The following is a 26,474-nucleotide window of genomic DNA, read 5'->3' on the forward strand; positions in this document are numbered from 1 at the left end:
ACTACCCTCTAGCTTTTTAAAATTTCTTATAGAATAAGAAGTACGTTCAAGGTCAAATAGAAGTTGTCTTCTTTCTTCTCCAATTTTTTATCATTTTAAGTTACCTTTCTATAATATATTATTTTAACTTTTACTTCCTCTAAAGAGACATATGTATTTTCAAGGGTGTGGTAGACTTTAATTTGTGTCCCCTGGGAATCATCTTAGTTAACTGAAGATATAAGCTCCCTGGGGACTCAGCAAATGGTGATATTTTACTTCCTAAAGAATTCTGCCCAACATTAATCAAGTTTGTTGACTGCTAGCTGTTTCCTGTATGGATAGCTGTCCACATTAGCCACAAAGCTACCATCCATTGTCTGGCAGCACATATTGTTAGAATAACAATTTCAACCTAATGTAACCAAAGTGAGATGATTTTGTATGTCATGCCGAGATCAAGACTTATGTATGAAAGATGCCTGTAAATCTATATTAATTGTTTGTTAATATTTGCTTTATCCCAAAGACTTAAGCATTAAAAGTCTAGGTAAAAAAGAAAAAAATAATAATGTGAAAGTTATCTAATCATAAGCCATTATCTCAGAGTTTACTGCATCCATGATGCTAAAGTTCTTTTTCTTGATGCATTTTGTATTTTGCACATAAACCACTATTTTTTTTAGAAACAGTGCTCTTCTTTGTCAAAATCGCATTCATATAATTTACATCACAATTAATAGGAAATCACTGAACAAAAAGTGCAGTCTTCTTTTGCTTGTGGTTTCCTTGTTAAGTGCTCTGCCTGCGAATTTCCATTCTGGCATATTGAAGGCCATTATTCCTCCCACTCAGTACTTCTGGAGTATAGTGCTTTTCCAAACATTTTTGTACTGGGGTTCTTCATTTGTGACTTGTGTCAGTATATCTAAGCTCACTAGATTCGCACTAATTTTGCATTTGGCTTATAAACAAATTATAGATTAGGTTAGAAACCAAAGGCAATGTTACAGGTTTATGGAGTGTCTCTCTTTATATAAGCTCCCAAATTATTCCAGAAGTTTAGAAATCTCCAAAACAGTCTTGAGGGTATTGATGAAGGACTCATTTAGAACTTGGGGTGGCTGCTGAGTTAGAAAAACTGATGGCAGAAAATTAATTTCAGGCCTTTGCCAAGAATCCCCAGGGATTCTCAGGTTAGGTCAACATTTCCAGTGTCCCATTTCTCTTTCTAATCTGCTTTTCTAGGAATCAATTCAACTGATGCCTTGGGAAAGTGAGATTTGAAGCCAGTGGATCACAGAGACCCCTAAAGGACTAAAGCTTTTCAGTTGGTCCCCAGACCTTTCTAGGCTTTCGATACCATTTGAATCTACCTTATTCATCTTTAATCTTAAAATTTGTTGGCCCTAAAAATTACCAACGTGTCATCAGCCTTTTTCACCAGGGGCACCATCAGCACCTGGGACAAAAAAATTCATTTGTAGGTCTTTTCCTTCCACTACGGGGTATTTGTGATTCGTGTTCCTCCAGTCATCGCAACAACTCAACGGGACACCCAGCTCTTTTCACAGAATTTTCATCTATCTCAGCTTGTCTGTGTCATGTTCGTTTGATAAAACGCTTGTGTAACAATGAGAAAAACGCTTTCCACTGGTATTCTTTATGTTATTTAGCAAAGCATCTTACATAGTTGATACTGAACTAATCATTGTTGAGTTATAACAATGAAGGATGACATTGAAGTTCACTATCCCTGCCATTAATGAAAAGAATGAGAGTGAACAGCTTTTAAGAGAGACTTCAACTGAGTTATGGTAAATTCCCAGGAACTGTAGATCAGGACAGTTATTCCTGTTATCATAGAATTTGAAACTTTTGTCCTCCTCTCCCTGGTGAGGAGTAAGGCTCTCTCTATTTCATCATTCAGCTGATTTCCTGGCATGGAGAGGCATGCCCACACCCCAGTTCTGCATTGCTCAGTCCCTAGGTTGATCCCTGAAGTTCACCTTTGAAACTTTTACATTAGAGGAATATAGTAAGATGGTAGTCAGAGAGTAAGAAGTTGTTTTTGTTTTTTTTTTTATTAGCATTTTCAACATTTGGTACTACCTTCCTGACTTTATTTTATATTCTTGTCTCTGCTAAAAAATCATGTGACTCCTAGATATGGAACTTCAGATAAAGACCAGACAATTCATTCAGCAGACTTCCTGAGTGGAGCACGTGTTGTAATATCTTGGTTACCCCAAAACACCAGAATGCTCAAGGAACTTTGAAGGGGAAAGAATTAGTTTTGAAAGGCAGAGAATACACTAATGCAACCTCACATAATTTAGATCCTTAATATTACAATGGGCTATAAAGTGGATTATCTGTTTAAAAAATTTCTTGTTATTTTCAGATTGTTAGAAATTTAAAATCATTTTCTTTCTGATTAGTTTTAAATTGCTGGGCCCTAAGAATGACCTGATTCTTATTAAAATGCAACCACTCCCTTAAATATATTTTCTTCTTTGTTTGGAGATAGTGAGACATGCTGCCAATGTCTGTCCTTTCCCCTTCTTGGTCTGGCTCAGCATCAGCATGGGGATCTTCTGAAGCTGTTTTCTAATAAACATCGGCAGTATCATCAGCTTAGAAAACACAAAGGTAGTCTTTTCTCGTTTCTTTCTTCCTCAATCTGAGAATCACCTCCAAGGAGAATTTACTCCCACTCTCTCACTTTCTTTCTCTTCATGCCTCCTACCTTCCTAAGTAGGACAATTTAATTTGTCAAAAGTAACACCGTGATTTTGAAAGTTCAGCTCCTATTTGGACTAGCATTACGAAGCCAGAATTCATAATCACAGGGAGCTGTCACTCTGCTGGTCTGAATGTGCATTAACTATTAATGGAGAAATATTTAAAACCCACTTGCCAAGGAAAAGCTTTATTTTTCATTCCTACAGATCAAAGGTGGCATTATTCTTGGGCTCAGAGAAGCTCAGGACAGCTCCTCCCCCATCCTGTACATTTTATAAACTGAGTGGCCTGGAAGCATCTCCATGATGGGAGAGTTGGAGCCAGCTGTGCCTGTTGCTGCTGTCCGCAGCAGAGGCAGCCAGTCCTGGAGGGCCATGAGGCTGTGCCCTGCCAGGGGCTTCATTCTAGGGCCCAGAGCACTGCCGTCTCTGCCGCCTGCAGAGCACAGGTGACGGAGCCCCTAATCATGCTGGATATTTCAGAGATGAAGGGTTAATTCCAAGAGCCAAATTCAGGAGTTATGGGCTGGTGTTTATAGTTATTGTTGAACAAGAGCTGCTTTCAGATAATAGGAAAGTGTTAGTCGCTCAGTCATGTCCAACTCTCTGTGACCCCATGGACTGTAGCCCACCAGGCCCCTCTGTTCATGGAGTTCTCCCAGCAAGAATACTGGAGTGGGTTGTCATGCCCTTCTCCAGGGGATTTTCCTGACTCAGGATTTGAACCTGGGTCTCCAACACTGCAGGCAGATTCTTTACCATCTAAGCCACCAGGGAAGCCCTCAGATAGTATGAAGGTCACTAAAATATCACATTTAGAGATTTGTGCCTTGAGTGAATGCCTTAGCTATTCCACATCAATAAAAGATTAGATTATATTACTTCTAAGAGGTTAAAAATAACTCTTCTAGCTTAAAAATAATGTAATATTGACAATTCAACCAAGATGTATATGCTTTCAGGGAATTTACACTGAAGGTGTTGTACTTAATTTAGGCGGTTAGTTATTCGTGTTTTCTGCTTTTGTGGGAAAAATCCGAGTGTCCTATCTTTCTCCATTGGTGTAAGTATTATAAAAAATATGTCCTCTGTGAAAAAGGAAAATTCATTCATTCTATATAATACAGTGCTCACTAAACATAGTAATTTTTATTTTGTTAATGGTTTGAGGTTGTTTATAAGACTTCGCGGGCTTCCCACGTGGTTCAGTGGTGAAGAATCCACCTGCAGTATAGGAGCCACAGGAGACGTGGTTTCAGTCCCGTTCAGGAAGATTCCCCTGAAGGAGGGCGTGGCAATCCACTCCAGTATTCCTGCCCAGAGAGCCCATTGAAAGAGGAACCTGATGGGCTACAGTCCATAGGATTGCAAAGAGTCAGACACGACTGAAGTGACTTAGCATGGCCTACGACTTCACAGGGAAATAATAAAAATATGTTTAATATATAAGTACAAATCAGAACTGGGAAAATATATGTAGGCTGGATTCTGTTTCTGTAAGAAGACTTAATATGTAGTCACATGGACTATAAAGTCCTACACAACTACTAAAGATCCTACAAGTTTTTCTGGGTTTCCTGGTAGTGAAAGCAAAGAGGGAAATATGCTCAGATGATAAATTCACATTTTCCATGAAAAAAAAAACACATTATATTTCCTTGGAGAAATTAAGTTTATTTTGATACTTAGAAATGAAAATATCTTGTTAGGATTTTTTTTTAATATAAGGGATTAAAATGGTACAATAGAGAAATAGCTAACCACAATTATTTCTTACAGGTAGACATAATACTTCTCACAAGTGAGTTAGTTATGTTTACTCTGACTCTGTTGCCAGGTAATGCTTAGCTGAGCACAGCTCTCATCCATAAGTGGCTTTTTTCAATGATAGTTTGGCCAGATGGAATTAACGAAAGGACATCAATATTATATATGGGAAAAGAAGAGGTTATTTGTAAAATGAGAAAGAAATGTAAACATTGAAGAGATAGAAAAACAGTTTAAATCAGTTAATACAAAGTTAACCAAAGGAAAAAAGGAACAGAGGAGTAAATTACAATCATGGGTAGACAAATGAATAGGTAAGAAAATGCTAAAAAATCAAATACAAACAGGTTTTAAAACCAAAACACTGAAAAAAGAATTGTTTCAGGGGGAGAAAAAAAGCCAAACAAGAGAAAGGGGTAAATTTTAAAAGGAGAAAATGTTACTTTAGAGAATTTAGATGTGTATTATAAGACAACCAATGTGACTTTTAAAATAAACATGTATATGGAATGGGATAAGAAATTCTAGGGAATAAGAAATACAGTGTAAAAGAAGAAAAATGGGACATAGTTGACTTATTTTGTTTTTACAACTATTGATGCCAAAATGATGTTGTCATAGTTATGAACTGATCATAGAAAACAAATTAATCATGCTTGCCCTGTATTTTGTAAATTCAGCTCTCTACAATAGTTTTCTTTCATTTTGTTCTGGATTATATTGATTTGTATAATTTTAAATGTGGCTTGAGACGTTTATGCCTGAACTTGAGCTCTTAAAAATGTAATGGTAGGCTGGTTCACGGTCCAGGTCACAGTAACTAGGCTTAAAATAGAAGAAAGTCCATTAACTTTTTTTTTTAACTTACATGTTGGTGTACAGAATAAAAGTACATGTCAAAAAATTAAATTCTGTTAATTAGGCTTTATATTGGAATTTCAATATCCAAATTTTCTACCTTGATTGTTCAAAGGAAGCAAATTACTAGTTAGTGAAGCAGTCAAGGTAAAAATGTATCAGGTATATCAGGCACAAGAACCTAATGATGATTTTTTACCTCTTTCCCAGTAGATTAATTGTAGAGCTTAATTGTATGTTAGATTAAAACTCCATTAAGATAAGAAGAATATGCTTAAAATCATTATAATATTGCAAAAAACATTATCTAATCATTTTTAAAGCAATCAGAATGGAAAAACCTAGGCTGTCTCCACTGCTGTCTAGAAGTGAATTTGTTGTTCCATTTTTTTAAAGTTCAAAAAGTCCCGTGTGTATGTATATATATATTTTTTCTTTTCTTTTTTGAGAGAGGGCAAAACTTATCCTGAAACTGTTAGAATAAAAAGTAGATGGATGTGGTTTCTGAACAATATATAAAACTCGATTTATGCTGGAGCTTATCATACCTATTTGCATTGCTTTTTTAAAAGGGGGAAAAAAAAGAAGGATGTTAAGAGAATAGTATGCCAAGAAATAGCTGGCTCTGTGTGCAGAGGGGCAAGGAAGGGAAGCCCCGCCAGCAGGTTTTGTCTCTGGCGGGTGAGCTACTGTCCGGAAGGTGCGTTGGCTCTCTGGGCAGCCTCAGCTGTATTGTACTGCTCCCTCTCTCCCTGGCCTGGCCTGCTCTGGCCTAGAGTGGATCAAACAAGCCGTGGGGAAAGTTCCCCTCATTTGCATCACTTCTAGACAGCCCTGTCGTACTCTTTGCTGACAGGAAATCACTGTCTTTGTCACCTTTTCTCAGGGCCCTCCTTTTGGCAGAGATGGGCCATGTGACCACGCTTAATCACAACAACAGGGCTGGCTCAGGACTCAATGACATGTTTTCCTCAGCACTTCAATAAATGGGGTAGAGGAGTCAGTAGGAAATGACTACATTAATTTCAGAGTGAAAAGATAATTAACACTTGAAGGACTCATGCTACAACCTATGAATTATTATTCAAATTGAAGTTAATTTATCAAAAACTTGTGAAAACTATCTTTCTTAATGTAACTGTTTTTTAAAAATATACCTTGAATAGTAAGATTTGGGCATGTTGGAGGGAGAGTGGGAAGAAGGAGGGGAGAGGGGGCTTTGGGTGGAGGGTGTAGAGTGTAGGGGGAGGAAGAGAGAGGGCAATCATAGCCAGCATTAGCTATGTTTGAAAAAGCAACTTAAATGGGCTAAAACTTCAACATTTGGGACTGAAGGCTGGAGCATGTAAAACGCTTACTTAGATGATATGAATAGGACACTGGCAAACAAAAGCAGCAGTGTGCTCCTAGAAAACTGTGCTTAAAGGAGTTTCCTTGGCAACAGAAATGCAGTTCCAAAAGTAGACAGAACTTTCCTCAGAAAACATACTATTAATAACAACCTTCCGGAACAACTTGGAACAATTTGACGACTTGGCAATAATAATGCCAAGTGTTCTGCAAATTAATCTAACACATAACAGTTATGTTTCCCTTGCCCGTAATTTTGCTGGCCCTTACCTAGAACTCACTGCTTCTCAGTGGCACAACGTGAAAATTATTTTTAAATGTTGTCATGGAAAAAGAAAACAAAAAGAAATGCTAGTGACCAGCAGTGGGCTAGTGATTGTGTTCGGCTTTTTGGAAACTACCAGAGAACTTGGTTTAATGGATGAGTTTATTCCAATTAAAACTATTACTTTTAATATCCAACAAAATACTTGGATAAACAAATCTTGGTAAAGGGTTAACAGCCTGAGACTTGCTGTGATGTGAAGCACATCTTGAGGCCATTGGTTATATAAATGTAACACTTTACCCAGTACTGCTGGGTGTTATTTTTAAAAGCATCATCATTTCTTGTCAGCCCAGGGAATAAACTAATCTTGGATCTACTTGGCCAATGGGAATCATTTGAATTCTCCTGAAGGCTATACATTGCCAGCCAAGAAAGGAAGAATGTTCCCCTACTCTAACCTTTCCTGAATCCTTGGCTCTAAAGGTTAAAAGTAATCAATATCTCATTGTGCTTCTTGGTTTCAGGGTAATAAGTAATAACCATCATGTTAAAATACAAATGATTACAGATAGCACTTAAATGAGTTGACCTGTTTGGGAGCTTTTTATTAATTGCAATCAGGATAATCATTAAAGTTTGCTAATAAAATTTTGGATTAAATTGCAAAAATTTCACCCTTTAACTTTTGAAAAATGACTTTTACTTAATTAGACATGAATCCCCACCTCTGTTAAGCTGCAAGATTTGGCTTTAACTCTACATGTTTGTAGATTTCTTCCTAGTTTTATAGAAATGAATAAGAGGGACATTTACATTCCTTATAAGAAAAGGTGTTTGGTTTACTGTTGTCTTTGGCTCCTGAACTGCTCAATACTATATAAATATATGTTTCAAGTCAGTGAGTTAAGGGAAATGTCCCTCACCTACTTTTTAGTATTTCCTATTTTTAAATTGCTTATCTTTAGTGGTTCTATTCATATTTAGGCTAATCTGGTTTGACGCTAGGAAAAAAGTTGTATGTTGTGTGATTAAACTTTACAGACAACCGTGGTAAGAACTGGGGGTTATTTATTTTGCCCCTCCCAAACTGCCAAAATTAAAAGATAAAAACCAAATATTGTTTTTAATATTTTATGACATTGACATCTTTTTTTGGCATTCGCAAAAGGGTCTTAATATAAAAAGGATAAATGTTAGGTTAATGTTCCATATAATTACATGAAGAAGCTGTTGGTTATGGTAACCATAAGGAAGTATATGATATGTATGCTATTAAAGCCAAATATTTTATCTTTATTATCATTCTGAGTTTTACAGTTTGCTAGGATTTCATGCATATATTCCTAAAGCTGGGAGATGAGGCTTCTTGTTGCTGTTGTTTAGTTGCTAAGTCATGTCTGACTTTTTACTACCCCATGGACTGTATTCTGCCAGGCTCCTCTGTTCATAGAATCTCCCAGGGGAGAATACTGGATGGGTAGCCATTCTCTTCTCCAGGGGATCTTCCTAACCCAGGGATCAAACCTGCATCTCTTGCATGCAGATAGATTCTTTACCACTGAGCCATGCTGGAAGGGTAGCTAAATAATGTTTTGGTTATTTCAAAAGAAGTCCTGGTAGCTGTCACAGTAGACTGGCGATTGCCAGCTGGGGATGGAGCAGGGGCAGGCAAAGTTCAGCCACAGTGCTTTCACTAATAAACTTGTTAACTTCTCCCCCCCCCCCTTTTTTTTTATAAACCTCCTTCCTTCTTGTCCTTGTTTTACTACCATGTCTAACTTTAGAAAGAAGGAGATGTGTGGTTGTCCAAGGGACATAATTTTTAGACTATTAGGTATTCCCCATCCCAACTATCTTATCTCCATTACTAAATATCCACACTGCCTTAAATCCCATCCTTGAGATTCATGTCTTTATGGTAAAGTCTTCCCAGGTGACGCTAGTGGTAAGGAACCTGCTTGCCAGTGCAGGAGATGGAAGAGACACAGGTTTGATCCCTGGGTGGGGAAGATCCCCTGGAGAAAGGAACGGCAACCCACTCCAGTGTTCTAAAAGGGCTTCCCAGGTGGCTCAGGTGATAAAGAATCTGCCTTTAATGTAGGAGACCTGGGTTCAACCCCTGGGTCAGGAAGATCACCTGAAGAAGGGCATGGCAACCCACTCCAGTATTCTTGCTTGAATCCTATGGACAGAAGAGCTGGGTGGGCTACAGTCCATGGGGTTGCAAAAAGTTATGACTGAGTGAAGACTTGACTCATAAAGACATGACTGAGTGACTAACACTTTTACTTTCATAATTTTTAGAGTATTAGGTATTCCCAATCCAAACTATCTTATCTCCATTACTAAACATCCGCACTGCCTTAAAGCCTATCGTTAAGACTCATTTCTTTATAATAAAAAAGAATGTACTCTAATGGCAACCCTCTCCAGTGTTCTTGCCTGGAGAATCCCAGGGTGGGGGAGCCTGGTGGGCTGCCATCTATGGGGTCGCACAGAGTCGGACACGACTGAAGCAACTTAGCAGCAGCAGCAGCAGTGTATGGGCAGGGGGAGAATACTATTGAATTCGATGCTAATTTTGTCATCTAGTTTAAATGGAAAGACACTGAGAAGGGAAAATAGAGTGGAGAGTGGGTAGAGAGAAGAAATCTGGGAAAGGACCCAAGGACAGATGCTATCTACTTCACCATTTGATAAGAAGGGAAGTGTGTGTTTGTGTGTGTGTGAGAGAGATAGGAGGTAGGAGTAGGATAGTGGGACAAAAAAACCAAAAACGAACATTGGTTGAATGTTACTATTAGACTGTGTCAGTGCCCTATGCACATTATTGTATTTAATTCTTGCCATATGCACATTATTGTATTTAATACTAATGATGATCTTGAATTATTGTCCCCACTTCATGTACTCTGAGCTTGAAATACAGAGAGGTTAACTGGTTAGTCTAAAAGATAACAGAACTAGTTTCTTAGGATAGGCTAGGGTTTGCTGAGATAACAAACAGCCCCAAAATCTCAAAGGTTTAAACCTGCAAAGATTAATTTCTCATTATGTATTATGTGTCCATCACAAGTGAGTTATGGGCTATTCTTGATATTGTTACTAACTCCAGGACTCAGACTGATGGACTAGTCAGCCTCTTAAATATTCCCTCAATGTGGCAAAGAGGAAAGAGACTTCTGGAGGGTCTCATTCTGGGTATCAATCTTCTCCTTGAAAGAATCACATGTCACTTCCTCTTAAAATCATTGGGTTGAACTAATTGCATGGCTCCACCTTATTCCAAACTGGATGGGGAAAATTCACCCCTCTTTCCTGTGGTCATATATGGATGTGAGAGTTAGACTGTGAAGAAAGCTGAGCGCCGAAGAATTGATGCTTTTGAACTGTGGTGTTGGAGAAGACTCTTCAGAGTCCCTTGGACTGCAAGGAGATCCAACCAGTCCATTCTGAAGGAGATCAGCCCTGGGATTTCTTTGGAAGGAATGATGCTGAAGCTGAAACTCCAGTACTTTGGCCACCTCATGCGAAGAGTTGACTCATTGGAAAAGACTCTGATGCTGGGAGGGATTGGGGGCAGGAGGAGAAGGGGACGACAGAGGATGAGATGGCTGGATGGCATCACTGACTCGATGGACGTGAGTCTGAGTGAACTCCGGGAGTTGGTGATGGACAGGGAGGCCTGGCATGCTGCTATTCATGGGGTCGCAAAGAGTCGGACACGACTGAGAGACTAAACTGAACTGAACTGATATGCTGGAAGGAAGAAAACTAGAAATATTTGTTGAACTGAACCAGTAACTACCACAAGAAGTAAGTAAATAAGTCAGGGTTTGATCCCAATTTGGGTAGTTCTAATGCCCATCGTCTTTCTTTCATATACTGCTTGCCTGCCTACTGTTGCCCTATATCCTCTTCTCTACAACAGGTAAAATTCTTGCAAGAACATTATTTCCTCCCTCTCTATAAGCTTTTTGTGCTAAGATAGAAAGAAGAAAGTCCTCAATATGTAGATGGTATAGCTGCAGAGAAAATGGGCTGGTTCTTTAGCCACTCATCAACCTTTCTTAAACACCTCAGCATCCTAGGGAGGCGTGCTATGCAGAGCCTCACAGAGGCCTCCTGTATTTTGTCAGTTTCAGGAAAGCTAAGGCTGAAAATAAATCATTGTGGGAGAGAGATTAAAGGTATCATGACCCTAGAAAGATTCAAGCTCATGGATCCTATTATTGGAAAGGGAGTCACTGAAGAAGTGTCCCCTTGGAGAGATGCTCTAGAGGCATATCATTTGCAGAAAAACTACCTTCCCGTCCTGTCAAGGAAGCAAGTTCACTTCTCAGAAGCAAGGGCATTCTTAAGCATATTTTTAATAATGTGGGCATTTGTGAAGCTCATACATTCTTAAAATAGGCACTTCTGTGGCACTCTGTCCCTAATGAGGCACACTGGACTAAGCCAAGAGGGAAGAGTGGTCTTCCTGCTGAATCTTGATTCGTTTACAGAAGACACAACGCACATACACGCATTTTCTTATTCTAAAGCTAGGGAGGAGTCTTCCAGATTAAAATCCTCACTGCTCTTGGAGTTGACTTAAATTTTCCTTCCGAAATTTCTCAGGCCACAGAGCTTCACCTTTCTCCAGAAGGATATCTATACACCCCTGAAACTCATCTGAACTTACTATTTCAGCTGCTTCCTAAGTGGTTGATTCCACATGCTCATAGATATTTGCATAAAAAAGATTTGTGATATTCCCCTTGTCATCTCAACTTAGCCATTGAAAACTAGGAAATCTATGCAAGAGATACACACACACCTAGTTATGCATGCACATTTATGTGTGTTTATGCAGATGCACACAGATACCAAGTATCAACTTGTTGAATTAAAATAATCTTTCTTCAGGATTGAGTCTAGATAAAGTCAGATTCCTTTGACCAGACATACTGGCTATCCCAAGACATTATAATTGTGCATATATAAATAACTATACAAATCCTTTCATATATGCCAAGTTTCAGTCTGGAGCTCATTTCTGTGTTATAAATCTTGGCATACTGAATTTTGCTACCTTCATTACAATGGAATTATCCTTTCAATATTCACAGGTGCCTCCCTATGAGAGGCCTCCTTGAGATTAATTTAGCCTTGAGTACTTTTTATTAATTAAATAACATTTTAAATAATATGGTAGATTTAGACTTTGTGGACCAAATTTGAGAATGAATGATTTTAATTTTTATTAGATTTCACACTCCAAGGGCAAGATTCATGTCTGTGTTGTTTATTGATATATCTCCAATGCCTAGCACAGTACCTCGCACAGAATAGAAATTCAATAAATATATGGTGGGAAACATTTTAACAATAAGGCATTTAATAATCTATTAATTAGATTCTATTGATCAGAGCTATGCTATCAGCTCATTAATTTTTCAAGAAGACGATCCTATTTTCATGTTGTGCTAGTTGAGTCTAAAACTTTATGGCCTCCTTTTATATTATTGGAGAAGGAAATGGCTACCCACTCCAGTATTCTTGCCTGGAGAATCCCATGGACAGAGGAGCCTGGCGGGCTGCAGTCCGTGGAGTCACAAAGAGTCCGGCACAACTGAGTGACTAACACTTTATGTTATATATTGAGGTGATATAAAATTTCATAATTTACATAATTTTCAATTCTGTAAGATATTACAGAAAAACCCAAATTAGTTTTTCTGGGCAACCCAATAGAAAAATAAAATTTTCTCTCCTTGAAAAACCAGTGTACATTAAGGACAGTTCTTAATACTCAGAGTACTCAGATTTGTCCAGGCTGATATCAGGGAGAAAAAGAGGGAGAGAGGGAAAGAAGGACAGTGACATCCATGTCTGAGACAAATGGTACAAAAATGTACAATTGATCACCCGAATTCTATGGCTAGTTTCCAACCCCTTGAACCATAGTATTCACCAATGTATTCTTGATTATGTAGACAATCTCAGTATAATTGTTCATACGTATGATGATAACATGAGCCATACAAACGTGAAGCCCCAAAATAGAGCAGTAGGTGTAGGGGAACATAAGCAGTCATTTGAAATGTGAAGTATATCCGCACAGTTTGTTCTTATACTATCGTTAGCAGGAGAGTTTACTGACACTTTGATTGTATAAAATCTGGTTTGACTTCAGACAAGTGTGTGTCTAAAAATGTTATTAGGAAGGGGTGAGAAAAATGATAAGAGATTTGGACTTGGTCTAGCTCTTTAATCCAAGTCCATCATAATGAGGGTGAAGAAAGGAGAAAGACTAAAAGACTTATTCATCTTTTCAAAGCTGTAGCAATCTAATTCAGAATAGGAAAATTTAAAAACTACATTTCACTGCTATAATATCGAGAGAAAGCTGAAATGTAATTTTGAAACTTTGTCCCACTCTTGTATTTTTAAAAAAAATTATATTCATTAGTGTAAAAAATAATTATCATATACTACCATTTATACTTTTTATTTAGGTATTAATTGTAAGCTTTATGATTTTAAACAATAAAGCCAAGATTAAAAGATGTGCCATTTAAAATTAGATTTTGATAAAGATTTGTGATGAATTCATTTCCTGCCCCCATTTGTGCATACCTTTGAACTTTGTCCTTTCTCCTTAGCTTTCCTCATGGGACATGGTAAGATTTGAAAATATGCATGAAGAACACTTCTCTCCGTATGATTGTTCTTGCCTCTTCACTCTCTTCAGCCTGGTGATGCTAAAGAATCTCTAGTTTTCTTATAAGCCACAAAAATCTTCACGTTCATCACAACTTAAATATAAATGAATCGCTAGAGTTAAGCTAATTGAATTCTTTCTCTGCAACAAGGGAGTATAGCACAAGACCTCAAATTTGGCCAGCATTTTATAACCAGTGTTTCAATGATAGTTTAAGAGGCTCCATCCATCCAAGTTTGGGTTTGAAAAGGAAATAAAGTATGGAAACACTGTCAGAGCCTTTTCTGTTTACAAAAAGATCCAAGGATACCATGAATAATGCCAGAAATTTCATGTGACAGCCAGCTCTTGCAAGATTTTTGAGCTCACCAAGTTCAGGGAATACAGTTACAGAAAGCTGGTTGAAGCTCAAAGATTTGTTTAAAAAATTAACTGAAGTGAATAATTGTGTTCCCTGTCCACACTGCTGCTCAGGCTTGTGCCCTCCTGGGTGGATGTCTCCCCAGAGCTAGGTAATATTTGACACTGGATAAATATTTTCTGAATTGAATCATCCATTTAACGAGTGTTTTCTCCTGAATCTTCCAAAGTGAATCTTTTGGAGGTTTTGTACAGTTATTTACCCATGGGAAGTGAGAATTTTACCTGGAGTTTCAAGACTGCAAGTGACCTCAAAACGACCTTCATTTTGTTTCCTCTCTTTCAGAGATTGTTTTTTTATCCATTCCAGATAGGAGAGAATTTGTCCTCCATTATAGATCTTTCCAGAGGGAATTCACAACCTTCCATTAAAATGTTTAACAACTCTCCTTGCCCTGAAAGTCTTCTTGTATCTAGTGTAAATCCCTTCCGTGAGGATTTATTGTCCAATCGGCTGGAATCCCTGCTCTGTAATTAAATCTCTTCTGTTTTCTAATATAGTCACATATCTTTTCTCATCTTCTGCAGTTTTCTTTTTAAGTTAAAAAATCTTTTATTTCAGTTTGTCTATACTCCATCTAATTGAAACCACCTCCGTCCTCTTTTGTAGGGGAAATTATGCTAATATGGAGAGACTGCTGGTAAATCTATGTATTTGAGGAACTTTAATGATGTCTGTGGATTTCTACATTGGATTTTTCAACTCTGTCCTATTAATAGTTAAGAAAATAGTTCATGGATGGTTTGGAAGTGGAATGTGGTCTGTCTGAGATGGTATGACTTATAGTGTTTACCTGGGGAAAAAAGAATTTAAAAAGAAAAAGAAAATTACATAAAAATAAACCAAAAAAAAAAAAAAATTCTCCTCCTATTTAGGGATAGAGCTGCTTCTTCTCCCAGTGAATGTGTAATGTATTATTTATATAAGAGCGAGCATCTTGTTTTTGGCTCACTTTCCATTTGGAACATATATGGTATGACAGTTTCCTTGGCTTATTGTTGTATATGTGGCTATCTATTTTTAATACATTGCTTTGTCTTTTTTTATGCTTGCTTGCATCTGTTGTTATGAAAACTGACATAAAGCTTTTAAACATAACAGAAGTGATGGAGAAAGAGATGGAAGAGACAAACAACATTTCAAGGAAACATGAGGTAGAGAAACAGGAGCAAAGTCACTGTGGAGCGAAACCAGAAGTAGCCTCTAATGAATGGGAAGGAGGGTCAGAACAGGCATCAGCAATCATGGGGGGAAGGAGGCTACCTAAAGGAGGAGGTTACATACAGCGTTTCTAAGAGGGAGCAGAGTACATTTTACACCAAATTATTTAAACTTTTTAAGCTGCAGTTTTTAAACCTGTGAAATGGGAAGAACACCCACCTTAAAAGGTTGTCAGAATTCAGTGATGTATGTTAGGGGTTCAGCCTTGTGCTTATTTAGTAAATAGTATGGGCTCAATACATAGTATAGAGTCAAGGGCTGACAAACTACAGCCTGGAGGTCAAATCCAGACCATAGCCTGTTTTTTTTAAATAAAGCTTTATTGGAACACAGGCACATTCATTTATGAATTGTTTGTGGCTGTATTTATACAGAGATAGCAAGTTGAGTAGTTTCAGCAGTGACCAAATGACCCATACGCCTTAACTGTTTACAGTTTACCCTTGAATGACATGGGTTTGAACTGCTTGGATTCACTTATGCGTGGATTTTTTTCAATAAATAAGAACTACAACAAGTCCATGATCTGCAGTTGACTGAGTTGCTGAATCTCAGACAGGGAGTGTCCACTGTAGTTATACTCAGAATTTTGACTGTGTGGGTGTCAGTGCCCGTAACTCTCAATTTGTTCGAGTCAGCAGTACTCTCTGGCTCTTCACAGGCAAAGTTTGCCAGTCCCTGGTATAAATAATAACTATTACAGCAACATTTTTAGGAATACACATTACTGTACAGATTTGAATGATTTTCCAATTCAGTTTTCTGTCTGTTGTATTGCACTAATATATGTTGACTATCATTATTTTGCCCAGGATTCTAGATTTTTTTATGTAACAACCCAAAGTCTGCCTATTTTGCTTGCTTTTCAGTGTAGCATTAAATGGTTAATTGGTTTATTTCACCACCAGGTGGCCTCCTATACTCTATTGTGCTTGTGGGACCCAAAGGAAGCTGAAAGTGTATCTAACACGCTTCCTTCAACTTTGGCCGTTATTCAGCTTTTATTCGTATTTTTCTGGTAGCTTGACTGCTCGCAAATCATTCTATAAACCCTATGTTTTGTATTTGGTCCTGAAAGAGAAATTTACATTGACCTTTTAAGAAAATTAATTATCAAGCAGAGTTAGAAAGAATTAAAACAGTAAAAACAAAATAAAAATATTTAAATGCACACTCACACATACACACATACAGTGAAGTGGAGTTTTACAAAAACAAGTTTTGCCACTACTCTAAGAGCCTTACCGTGACTCAGCCCTGCTCTCGTGTGCATGCGGTCAGGATTTACTGGTCTTGAAGCTTCCTCAGGAAAAGGAAAAGACCACTGTCACTCAGATCTCCATATAGTAAAGTCTTGAGCATGGGTGGACTTCATCTCAGTGCCTCAGTTTCTTTGTTATTTTTATTCCCTAGACCCTCTTTTGAGTGTTCTTTGATCTAATTTTTAAGCTTCATATAAGACGAGTGTAAGGAAGAAACGACTTGAAAGCCCTGTGATAAAGCAAAAGGAGGCTGGATTCTCCTTAGGTGATGACACGGTTGCTTTCAGGTTTTGTTTTCTTCATCTTAAAGTGAGAGAGCTGGACTGGGTAGCTTCAAGGTCCATTCCAACTTCAATATTCTCTCTTTGGTGGAAAAACAAAGACTTTTCTAATTAGTAATTGATTTTGCCTATAAGCAATCTGGCAAAAATCAGGATTTTAGGAATGGTTTCCAAGCTAAGGAAACAATATATATTTGAATGAATATAATTGTTTTGCAAACTATCATAACTGGTAATTTCTAAATGCCACATTATTTACAGTTCATTTCAGGTAGTAGTCATAAATAGATACCTTATGAGCCTTCTTGGACTCTTTCCTTTCCATTTTACTTTTATTCAGTAGTAGATAACTTCTTGTTTATGAAGATTAGTATAAATTCTTATTTATTTATTTTTAAATTAATTTTATTGAAGTATAGTTGCTTTACAATATTTTGTTAGTTTCTGCTTTAAGCAAAGGGAATCAGTTATACATATACATATAACCACTCTTTTTTAGATAACCATTCATTCAGGCTCTTGCCAGGGTCCTTTGGTAAATTATCATGGAAGTTCAGCTTTCTCTTTGACGTCTTATTTTCCAGATATTTTAATTTTCCTACCATTTTCTTTGGGCAGAATTATCAAATCATCCCTGGACTTCTCAACAGCATCAAATAGATATATTTGTTTACATTTCCACTGAAAATGGGTCACTTCACATCATGTGAATGACCTGTTCTTACCTTCTGCTTGTAGTATGGTGTGCACACACCTGGTTCGTATTTTGTTTGTCACATTGGATGTCATTGCAAATACGGCTAAAGGCATTTAGCTGTCTATGAAGAAAGGACCAGAATGGTCTCCAAGGTATTTGGGAGAGCATAGGCTTATGTTTGAATTCAAAGTCAACCATGGGAGGCCTCATGACAGGCGATCGCTCTTAATTCCAAATTTGCTACTGGGGCTTCTCTGTAGCACTCTCTGGTTAAAGGCAGATTTGTATTTACTTTGGGGAAAAATTGACTTCAAGTTTTATCTACTTTACAAACTGCCCTAGTTAGTATCAAGCCCTACTAATAATTTATGAAATTTGCATCACTCTCTGTGTGCCTACACACAATGATATTTCACGTTAATTCTCTTTTCTCACATATATTTTAAAAATTACATATGTTCACATGTTCTGATATATTAGGAATTAATGGTTGGATAATTTTACCTTTAGTTTAAAAAGTGAGGAAGAATAAGGAATGATGCTGTCTGGTATTAGTGACTAAGAAGATGAGACAATAAGCTTTTTTTAAGTATTTCTATATCTTGTGGAGAACAATAAAAAAGGAAGGTTGCCCTTTTCCATAGTAATTTATAATCCATTTAGAAAAGTAAAACCAAAAACCATAAAATTATAACAAAGATAGCACATTTGTGTGGTACAAAAAAAAGTGCTGGTCTTCTAAGAGGATGTTCTTGGTACATCTTTGTAAAAGAATTGAGATTTGAACTGGACCTTGCTGTGTGTGTGTTAGTCACTCAGTCATGTCCAACTCTTTGCGACTGCATGGGCTGTAGCCTGCCAGGCTCCTCTGTCCCTGGGATTTTCCAGGCAAGAATATTGGAGTAGGTGGCTATTTCCTTCTCCAGAGGCTCTTCCTAACCCAGGGATTGAACCCAGCTCTCCCACACTTCAGGCAGACTCTTTACTATCTGAGCCACCAGGGACCTTGCTAGACAGAATTTTTATGTCGGATGGAGATAGGTGCATTGCAGAAGAATGCAGTATGAGAAGACCCCTCAGATACAGGAGTTAGTTTGACATGCTCCTAGGTATTTACCAAAATCAGGAAGACACAATGGGGAAGAGTAACAAACCAATGGCAGAGCACAATAGCTTTCATCCATATGTTCAGTGGAAGTCAATAAAAAGCAAACGGTTTTTTTTTTTTTCCTATTGAATACTGATTCCTAGGTTTAATGTTTTATTTAGTAAAGGGGAGTTATACATAAATATAAAAACTAGGGTCATAAAAGAGATTAGAAAAGTTTATGCCAAAGGTCATATTTTCTTAGCATGCGACATTTGGATCAAGTTGCAACAAACACTTGACTATAGTGCTTAGTATATAACAGTAATTGTCCAGGATCTTTGCATATATTAGCACATTCAATCCTCAGAGAACCTTATGAAAAAAGTATTAACATTATCCCCCAATGAGTAACTAAGGCGTAGAGAATTGAACAGCTAGTAAGCAATGCAAACAAAGTTTAAACACGGGCAGTCTGATTCCAGGCATGTATTTTCTCTTCTTTTATTTTTTTTATTGTGACCCAACTCTTTGAAACTCATTGGTTCACAAATTAAAATGTTTGGTATGGGTCCTTTTCAGTTTCCATGTTTATAGAACTCAGTAATAAAATGGTTACAAGTGTGTAGATTTTGAGAAGTAGTGTTACTGGGTAATATTAACGATATTCCCTCCTCCTTTCATTAAGGGTAGAGAAAACTAGTAACACTTTATGGATATATTTTCTAAAAGATGGGAACTATCTTCATACATATATACACATACATAAAGAGAGAGTGTACCTTTTCAATGACTACCCTCCGATGTGACTTGTTTTACTAATATTGACAGTAGTTACAATACCTTATTTCTAAGGCATAATAAAAATGAATGAGGAATTTGTATTCTTACTTACAAATGGGAAACAGACCAAAAAAAAAATCTCATTACAAAAGTCACATATATTAAAAGTAGAGACTTATTTAAAAAAAAAGGATGCATTGTCCACAGAGATTTGAAATTTTGTAGAAACATGACCCACTTACTTAAAATATATTTGTGGTGGATAAGTGGTGAGTATATTATTGTCCCTGTTTTTAAACAGCAGAGATTTTACATGGAAATATGAAATGGCATCTCTTGAACCAGGTAACAAGCCACCAGTATAGCAAAAAGAGAAGTAACAGTCTCAGGGAAGACAGTGCCCAGTGAAGGGGCTCCCTTTCGATGGTGCTTAGGGAGAATCCTCAAAATTACAAATTTTAGTAACTACTTTTTTTTTTTTTTTTTTGGTGGCTGTAAGCTGTACTAAATGGCCACATCCTGGTACTCTTGCCTCTTTTTGTTCTCTTCTCCTCTTGGTGAATTTTTGCAGCCCTTGCACAATTTTTTAAGCCATCATTATCATATTCTTTCATCTGATTATTTCCAGGAAGTCATTTACTGAAGATCTTTTCTCGAGCAGTGATTTCCTTCCTCTTCTGAAGTACTTTTATTTTACGTAGTTTTTATGGTTTATTCTCTGTAGACTTGGAGAAGGAAATGGCAGCCCACTCCAGTGTTCTTGCCTGGAGAATCCCAGGGATGGAGGAGCCTGGTGGGCTGCCGTCTATGGGGTCACATGGAGTCAGACACGACTGAAGCGACTTAGCAGCAGCAGCAACAGCTCTGTAGACTAGTTATTGTTTCCCCCATCTTTTAACCCTTTGTAATTTTCCCTACTTACTCATTACTTTCTTTCCATCCATCTAAGCATTTCCTTTATTTTGGTCTCTAGATCTCTCCATCCTCTTCCTTACTTTTATCATTTATGTGATTGAACACATACACAACACACACACAGCATGTTTCTCTTTGATGCAGCTATTCTAGTGAACTTATTTGAAGGCTCATGGTAGAGTCCCTTACATAACTGGAAAAAATGCTTATAAAGCAGTCGTCATAACCAAAGTTTCCTCTTTATAGTCTTGTCCTAAGATATTGCTTAGGACATTAGTCTTGTCCTAATGTTTCTAAGTCGTGTCCAACTCTTATGACCCCATGGACTGTAGCCTGTCAGGCTCCTCTGTCCATGGGATGCTCCAGAAAGAATACTGGAGTGGGTTGCCATTTCCTTCTCCAGGGGATCTTCCCAACCCAGGAATCGAACTTCGGTTTCCTGCATTGCAGGCAGATTCTTTACCACCTGAGCTATGAGGGAAGCCAGTAGTCTTAGTTTACACTAATGAAGTTTTACCTGTGCCTGAGAACTTCGGGATCACAGATACGACTAATGGTGAAAACTCTCGGCCCTTTTAACCTCAATCTCATGCTCTTAAAGATGCATGAAGGTTTGGAAGATGAGCCTATACCAAAATGAATCTGGCTGTGGAAGCCATAGAGTGGGGTTCTTAACTGTGTTTTAACTACTCTAAACTCACTTTGAATGGCATTCTTAAGTTTATTTATATTATACTGTAATGTGATACTCAGGACCCACCAATTTCCTCAGACTTCTGCACTGATATCTAAAGATGCATTTTCAAGGAAACGGAATGGCCTAGCAAACTAAGATGAACATTTTCTTTCTGAAAATTCTGTTTCTGGGTTTTAGCATGATCTTACTGACCTTGGGCATGTCACTTAACTTCTACGTATCAATTTTTAATCCGTAAGACAGAAGTGATGTGACTAACTTTCCCCTTGGGCTTGCCGTAGGAGAACAAAAAAAGAGAACAATCCATTGAAATGACAGTCAAGTTTTTTGAGGCTGAAGCAAGACACGGCACTTAAAGCTTAAAGCATAAAATCTTTAAAGTTTATTTTCTTAAAAACTCTCTCTGGTAAATATGAACATGTATCCCAAAGAAACAAAAAAAAGGTTAGAACAGGAAGGTTTTTAATTCTGTTGCACACTAGTGTTGGAACTAGAAATTGGACCCAGCCTCTTGCATTCTGATCAAATATTATTGCTGTGAGAAAACACTGAACTCATAAAAGGTGTCCTTAAATATTTAAAGAGCTGCTGCCATCTTCCTCTTTTCTTTGATACATTTTATAGAAGCTTTTCTTACTTTAACCGTTCCTGGCCATGGGAAACAGTTCACTTCGTTCTCTCTAAAATTTGAGAATATTTCTGTATAGGATGCTTTAACCAAAGAAATTTGTTTGTTTTTTACTGAGCATAAAGTTTGAAGAGAAATAAGGCAATCACATGCTGCTCACTGTTGTGTACTGTATACTTATATCTGGCATGTATTTCAACAGCTTGATACAGGCTTACCTGGTCATGTAGAAGAAACTCAAATGAATAAATATTTTCCCATCTTCTATATCTAAATAATAATGAATATTTTCCTATCTTCTATATCTAAGCCATAATGATAAGAGTTATAGTAGATGAAGGGTCATAGTTATAGTAGATAAAGGGTCAACAAAACATGGTCCTTGACTTTAGATATTCCATTGCAGGAACTTTTATTCTAGTTCTGATACAACATTCATCTTCATCTGATGTGAAGACACCTAGAGTACTCTCAAAAACTGGCCTAAGAGATCAAATATTTTATTATACACGCATTCAGGCAGTCACCAAGAAAAATCCCATGGCATTAAGGGGCTATTACAATTATAGATATTGAAACCCTTTGAAAGATTAAAAACATTCTACCAAAGAAAAGTCATGACGTGAATACATAAAGTTAGGATGGCACTTCCGTTGTGTTTTTGGCACAGACAACCCTGGAAATGCTTTGATTGGCTCTGTCTTAACACCTGCATGGTGAGTTCTGTACATGCTTCTCAGTGCTGTCCTAGGGAATGCCTGTTTGCACTAAACTTGAAAAGATTGCTTTTGATGATGACAACATGGGGGACAGTGTTTTCAGCCTTCATTTAGGCCATTGATTCTCCCAGATTTCCAAAGTCACCATATTTGGCAGTAATATCTTTTTGATACATACACTATGATGGCTACAATGTTCCACTTCTCATTTTTCTTATCTTCCGCAAAGAGAAAGCAAGATATTCTTTTTGGAGAAACATTATCTCCAGAGTTAACCTAAGAAATATATAGTATCTTCCTTATGAAATTAATTTGGCATTATATTTGAGGTGAGCAACATCTTGGCAACTGCTTTGGTTTAAGACTCTATGTGATTTGGGAAAAGCACGTTTCAGAATGTTTAATTCAGCGATACAAAAGGCACTAATGAAATATGCATGTATGAATTTTATATCATATTAGTTCCCTCTTTCTTGAAATCTGAATAAAAGCCAAACATCTGGATTACGTTTGAAAAGCCTGAATTTCCAATTTTCAGAGAGATTCAATCTATTTTGACATTGCACACTTAGCCTTAACATTTACAGTGTGCTATTAACATTACTTGCAATTGTAAAAAAAAAAAGTCCATATTTAAACAAACTTGGTTGCTCCTAATGCTAAAAATATATCTATATTTGAAATGACTGCTGCTGCACAACCGTACCCATCCATGGTTTAGGCTTCGTCAGCATTTCTATTATGAATGCGTTGAACAGGCCTGTAATTCAGCTATAAAGATATGGCATAGCTTTGATATATAAATTCTCCCATGATTGTGTATTAAAACAACAAAAAGCAGTTCCTGTATCACTTAGTTTGAAAAACTATTCATTGACTCAGGGCTTTCTGAAGGCCTCATATATTCAAGGTACTCCATGGGTGACCAAAAAAGCCATGCCCTTGTCCTTTGAGAGTTTATTCTTCAAATTTATAAGACAAATGACAAGATTTCTATTTTTGTAGATATCTGGGTGTATTTTGGCTACTAAACTAAAGGCAGGTGAATATATGGTCATAATTTAGAGAGGTAAATATGGATGTTAATATTTTATCTCATTTCATTATCATAGTTTGTTTTTTAAGACAGAGCTGATCAGTTGAGGTTTAGGAGGTAAGGCAAGAAATTCTGTGTCCACAGAAGAGATGAAGAGAAATAGAAGAATGTGACATTGATGTTTGCATAATAGTAAACCTCAGTGCCTAAATTTTTACTGGACTTCTTGTCGCGTATATTAGGTGAATCATACTCTTTTGTGACATACAGAGAACAGCTTGAAGTCAAGGACTTCCCTCTTCTTATTTTGCTTTATTAAAAAACAAGTCCATTAAACTATATAGCAGTATCCAATTAAATAAAAACAGATGTATTTGAAGGCGTTTGTTTAGGTTGGGAGATGAGAAACAAAGGAAGTACTTTTAAATTGGAAACTTTTTTAAAGGAGAAAACTGAGTTTCATTACATTAATTGCTGCTTTTTGTGTCTTTTTTTTTTCCATCTTACACTGCATACTCTAACAGATATTACATAATTGCATAACTATTCTTACTATGTGCTGACATGACATTACGACAGCCCTGATAGGGTATATCATAATGAAACCGTAATTAGAACAGTCATGATGTATTATGGCAATGATCCACATCGTCACTGAAGTGCATTGGAATGCACGGAAAACCCATTGAGATGTGCAGATTTTCGACATAATACAGCACAACCATGAAGTTTCATAGCATGGAGGAGAAATTACCATTATGCCCATGCCGCTGGCAGCATGGGTTGTATGTAACACGTTTCTTAGATATCTGTTAGAGAAAGTTCTGATATATATCAATGGAAGGAAATTTTTGAGGGTGGCATTTGTGAAGTTTGTGTTTTAAAAAAAAATCTAGAGGAAGGACTTGTTGAAATACAGACCTAACTGCATAAATTGGATAGTAGAAGTTTCCTATAAACTCAATATTCCTATAAAATATTTAGTTTAAAAAAAAAGGGGGGCTCCAAAAGGTTCCTTAAATTTCCTTAAATCCACCAAATATGCCTCTAAAGTAGGAAGACGATTTGAGGATTTTTCAGCCAACTTTGCCTTTTCTTTTTGTTCTCTATATTTAAGCTTAGATTAATAGCTTATGTTTTATGTAGTTGTATCTTTGCCCCACTGTTCTCCTGGGTTTCTCTGCATGAGGATCTTATATCTGAGTCTCTTTCCGGCAAGTGACAGCTTGCTCCTCAACTTGGTGTTTTTCAGTCTTGGCACTTCTTCTACACATAATAATGTGATTGTTATGGCTGATCTGGTGAATGTGGGCCCCAAAAGCTCAACTTTCTGAAATAGATAGGAATTTTAGACTATCTTCTAGGCCAATCCACAACCAATGCTTCATTATCCAGTAAAATATCCCAACCAGGTAGACTTCTGGTCTCTGCTTGAATAACTCTGGTGAGTGAGAACTCACTATCGCCCAAGCTTTAGTTCTTGTGCTTCAGTCTTTGATTCCAGGCCTGACCTCCGAGGTCAGATGAAACTAATGTTTTCTGTTTAGTACTCTTACTATTCCACACTTGCTAACATGTTCTTCTGTTTCTTCTGTCATCTTCAACTCTTATTTATCTCTCGGCTGAATATCTCCAGCTTCTTCAACAGCTTGCTCCCTGGAGGAGTGTTGCTTCTTTTCTGGAACTTCCTTAAGTGCTCTTCTTTAGATATTTAATACATTGCTTAGGTCCCTCTTGGAACATGGAACCAATGAGAACAAGGACTGCAGGTTTGGGCCTAGTAAAACCACAGTTAAACTGATCTATCTGCTACCATTTTTTTTTTTTTTTTGACCCTGTGTTTGTCTCAATCCAGCCTCAAATCATATTTCATCCTTTTTATATTCCTTCCACTCTGTCTGTTGACTCCTTGAACCTAAAGACAATTGAAGCCTAGTCACCTCCATTCTTTGTGCAGTTTCTATATTTTTATTTTTTTGGTGGGAGGAAGGGATGGTTATTAACTAATTCTGTCTGACTTAATACTTGTCCTATTTCCTTCTGAGATTTCATCTACGATGCCAGCATGTTATGTTCCCTTTGGGTCTAATATCTTATCTAAAAGAGACATTTAGAAGTACTTGCTTGCAAATTCAGATATCTCATCTAAAAGAGACATTTAGAAGTACTTGCTTGCAAATTCAGATCCAACTGGAGACATAGATTGGCCTGGACAATGTTAAAAAGTTTAATTCAACATATAAAAATGATAATTTTAATATAAAACTATATATTCTGTCTTCTCTTCAGCTGAGTACCTAACCATACAGAAGCCATATTGAAGCTACATCTCACATAGGAACAGAATTGAGTAGAGAAACTTGTGCTCTTCTATCCTCCATAAAATCCACACCACTTCCTCGTTTCCCCTTGACTGGAACTGAATGTTAGTAATTATCACATTTATGCATTTTTCTTTTAGTAGAGAAAATAGTTCTTCTTTTCTGTGACCCTAGCAACAGTTAGAGTATGAAAGATAGAAGATGACTTATCTACACTCACATTCTTTACATGAGAGCCTGGAAGTGGGGTGCTAGATCTGGTTAGTTCTGACTTGTGACAGCTGATTGTTGAATATTAAGGAATCTTGCCAGCAGTAGCAACCATTGGTAGCTTGGAATCTACTATGATGCGAGTATTTACACCAGGGAAATCATTCCACTAGGAAGCCAGTTTACTACTACCTGTAGGTACTTGAGTTTAGGTTATCAGAGCTAAAATATTTATTATTCTTTATTGACCAATGAGATTAGTATAATTTGGCAATCTAATCAACATGCCATATACAAATGTTATTATATATGTTCACTAATAAAAATATTGAATAAGACTAACCAAAAAATGACCCCATGGCATGACATATCCATTAAGTAGTGATCTTTACAAATAAATGTTCAACAGGTTCTTAGCAAAATTCCTTGTACTTCTGTACTTCTAAATGATTGCATCCTCCTGCTCGCTTTATGCTTATAAAAATCTAATAGAAGCGTATATACTTGATCCAGGAATTCACATC

General features: G+C 37.1%; 1 protein-coding gene across 3 annotated transcripts in view; it reads left to right on the top strand.

Moving 5' to 3' along the window:
* Positions 1-26,474, top strand: part of AKAP6 (A-kinase anchoring protein 6) — a 401,429-nt gene that overhangs the window by 279,553 nt on the left and 95,402 nt on the right. The window lies entirely within an intron of this gene.

The sequence above is a fragment of the Bos mutus genome, chromosome 21 (genome assembly GCF_027580195.1).
Source record: "Bos mutus isolate GX-2022 chromosome 21, NWIPB_WYAK_1.1, whole genome shotgun sequence".
Classification (NCBI taxonomy): Eukaryota; Metazoa; Chordata; class Mammalia; order Artiodactyla; family Bovidae; genus Bos; species Bos mutus.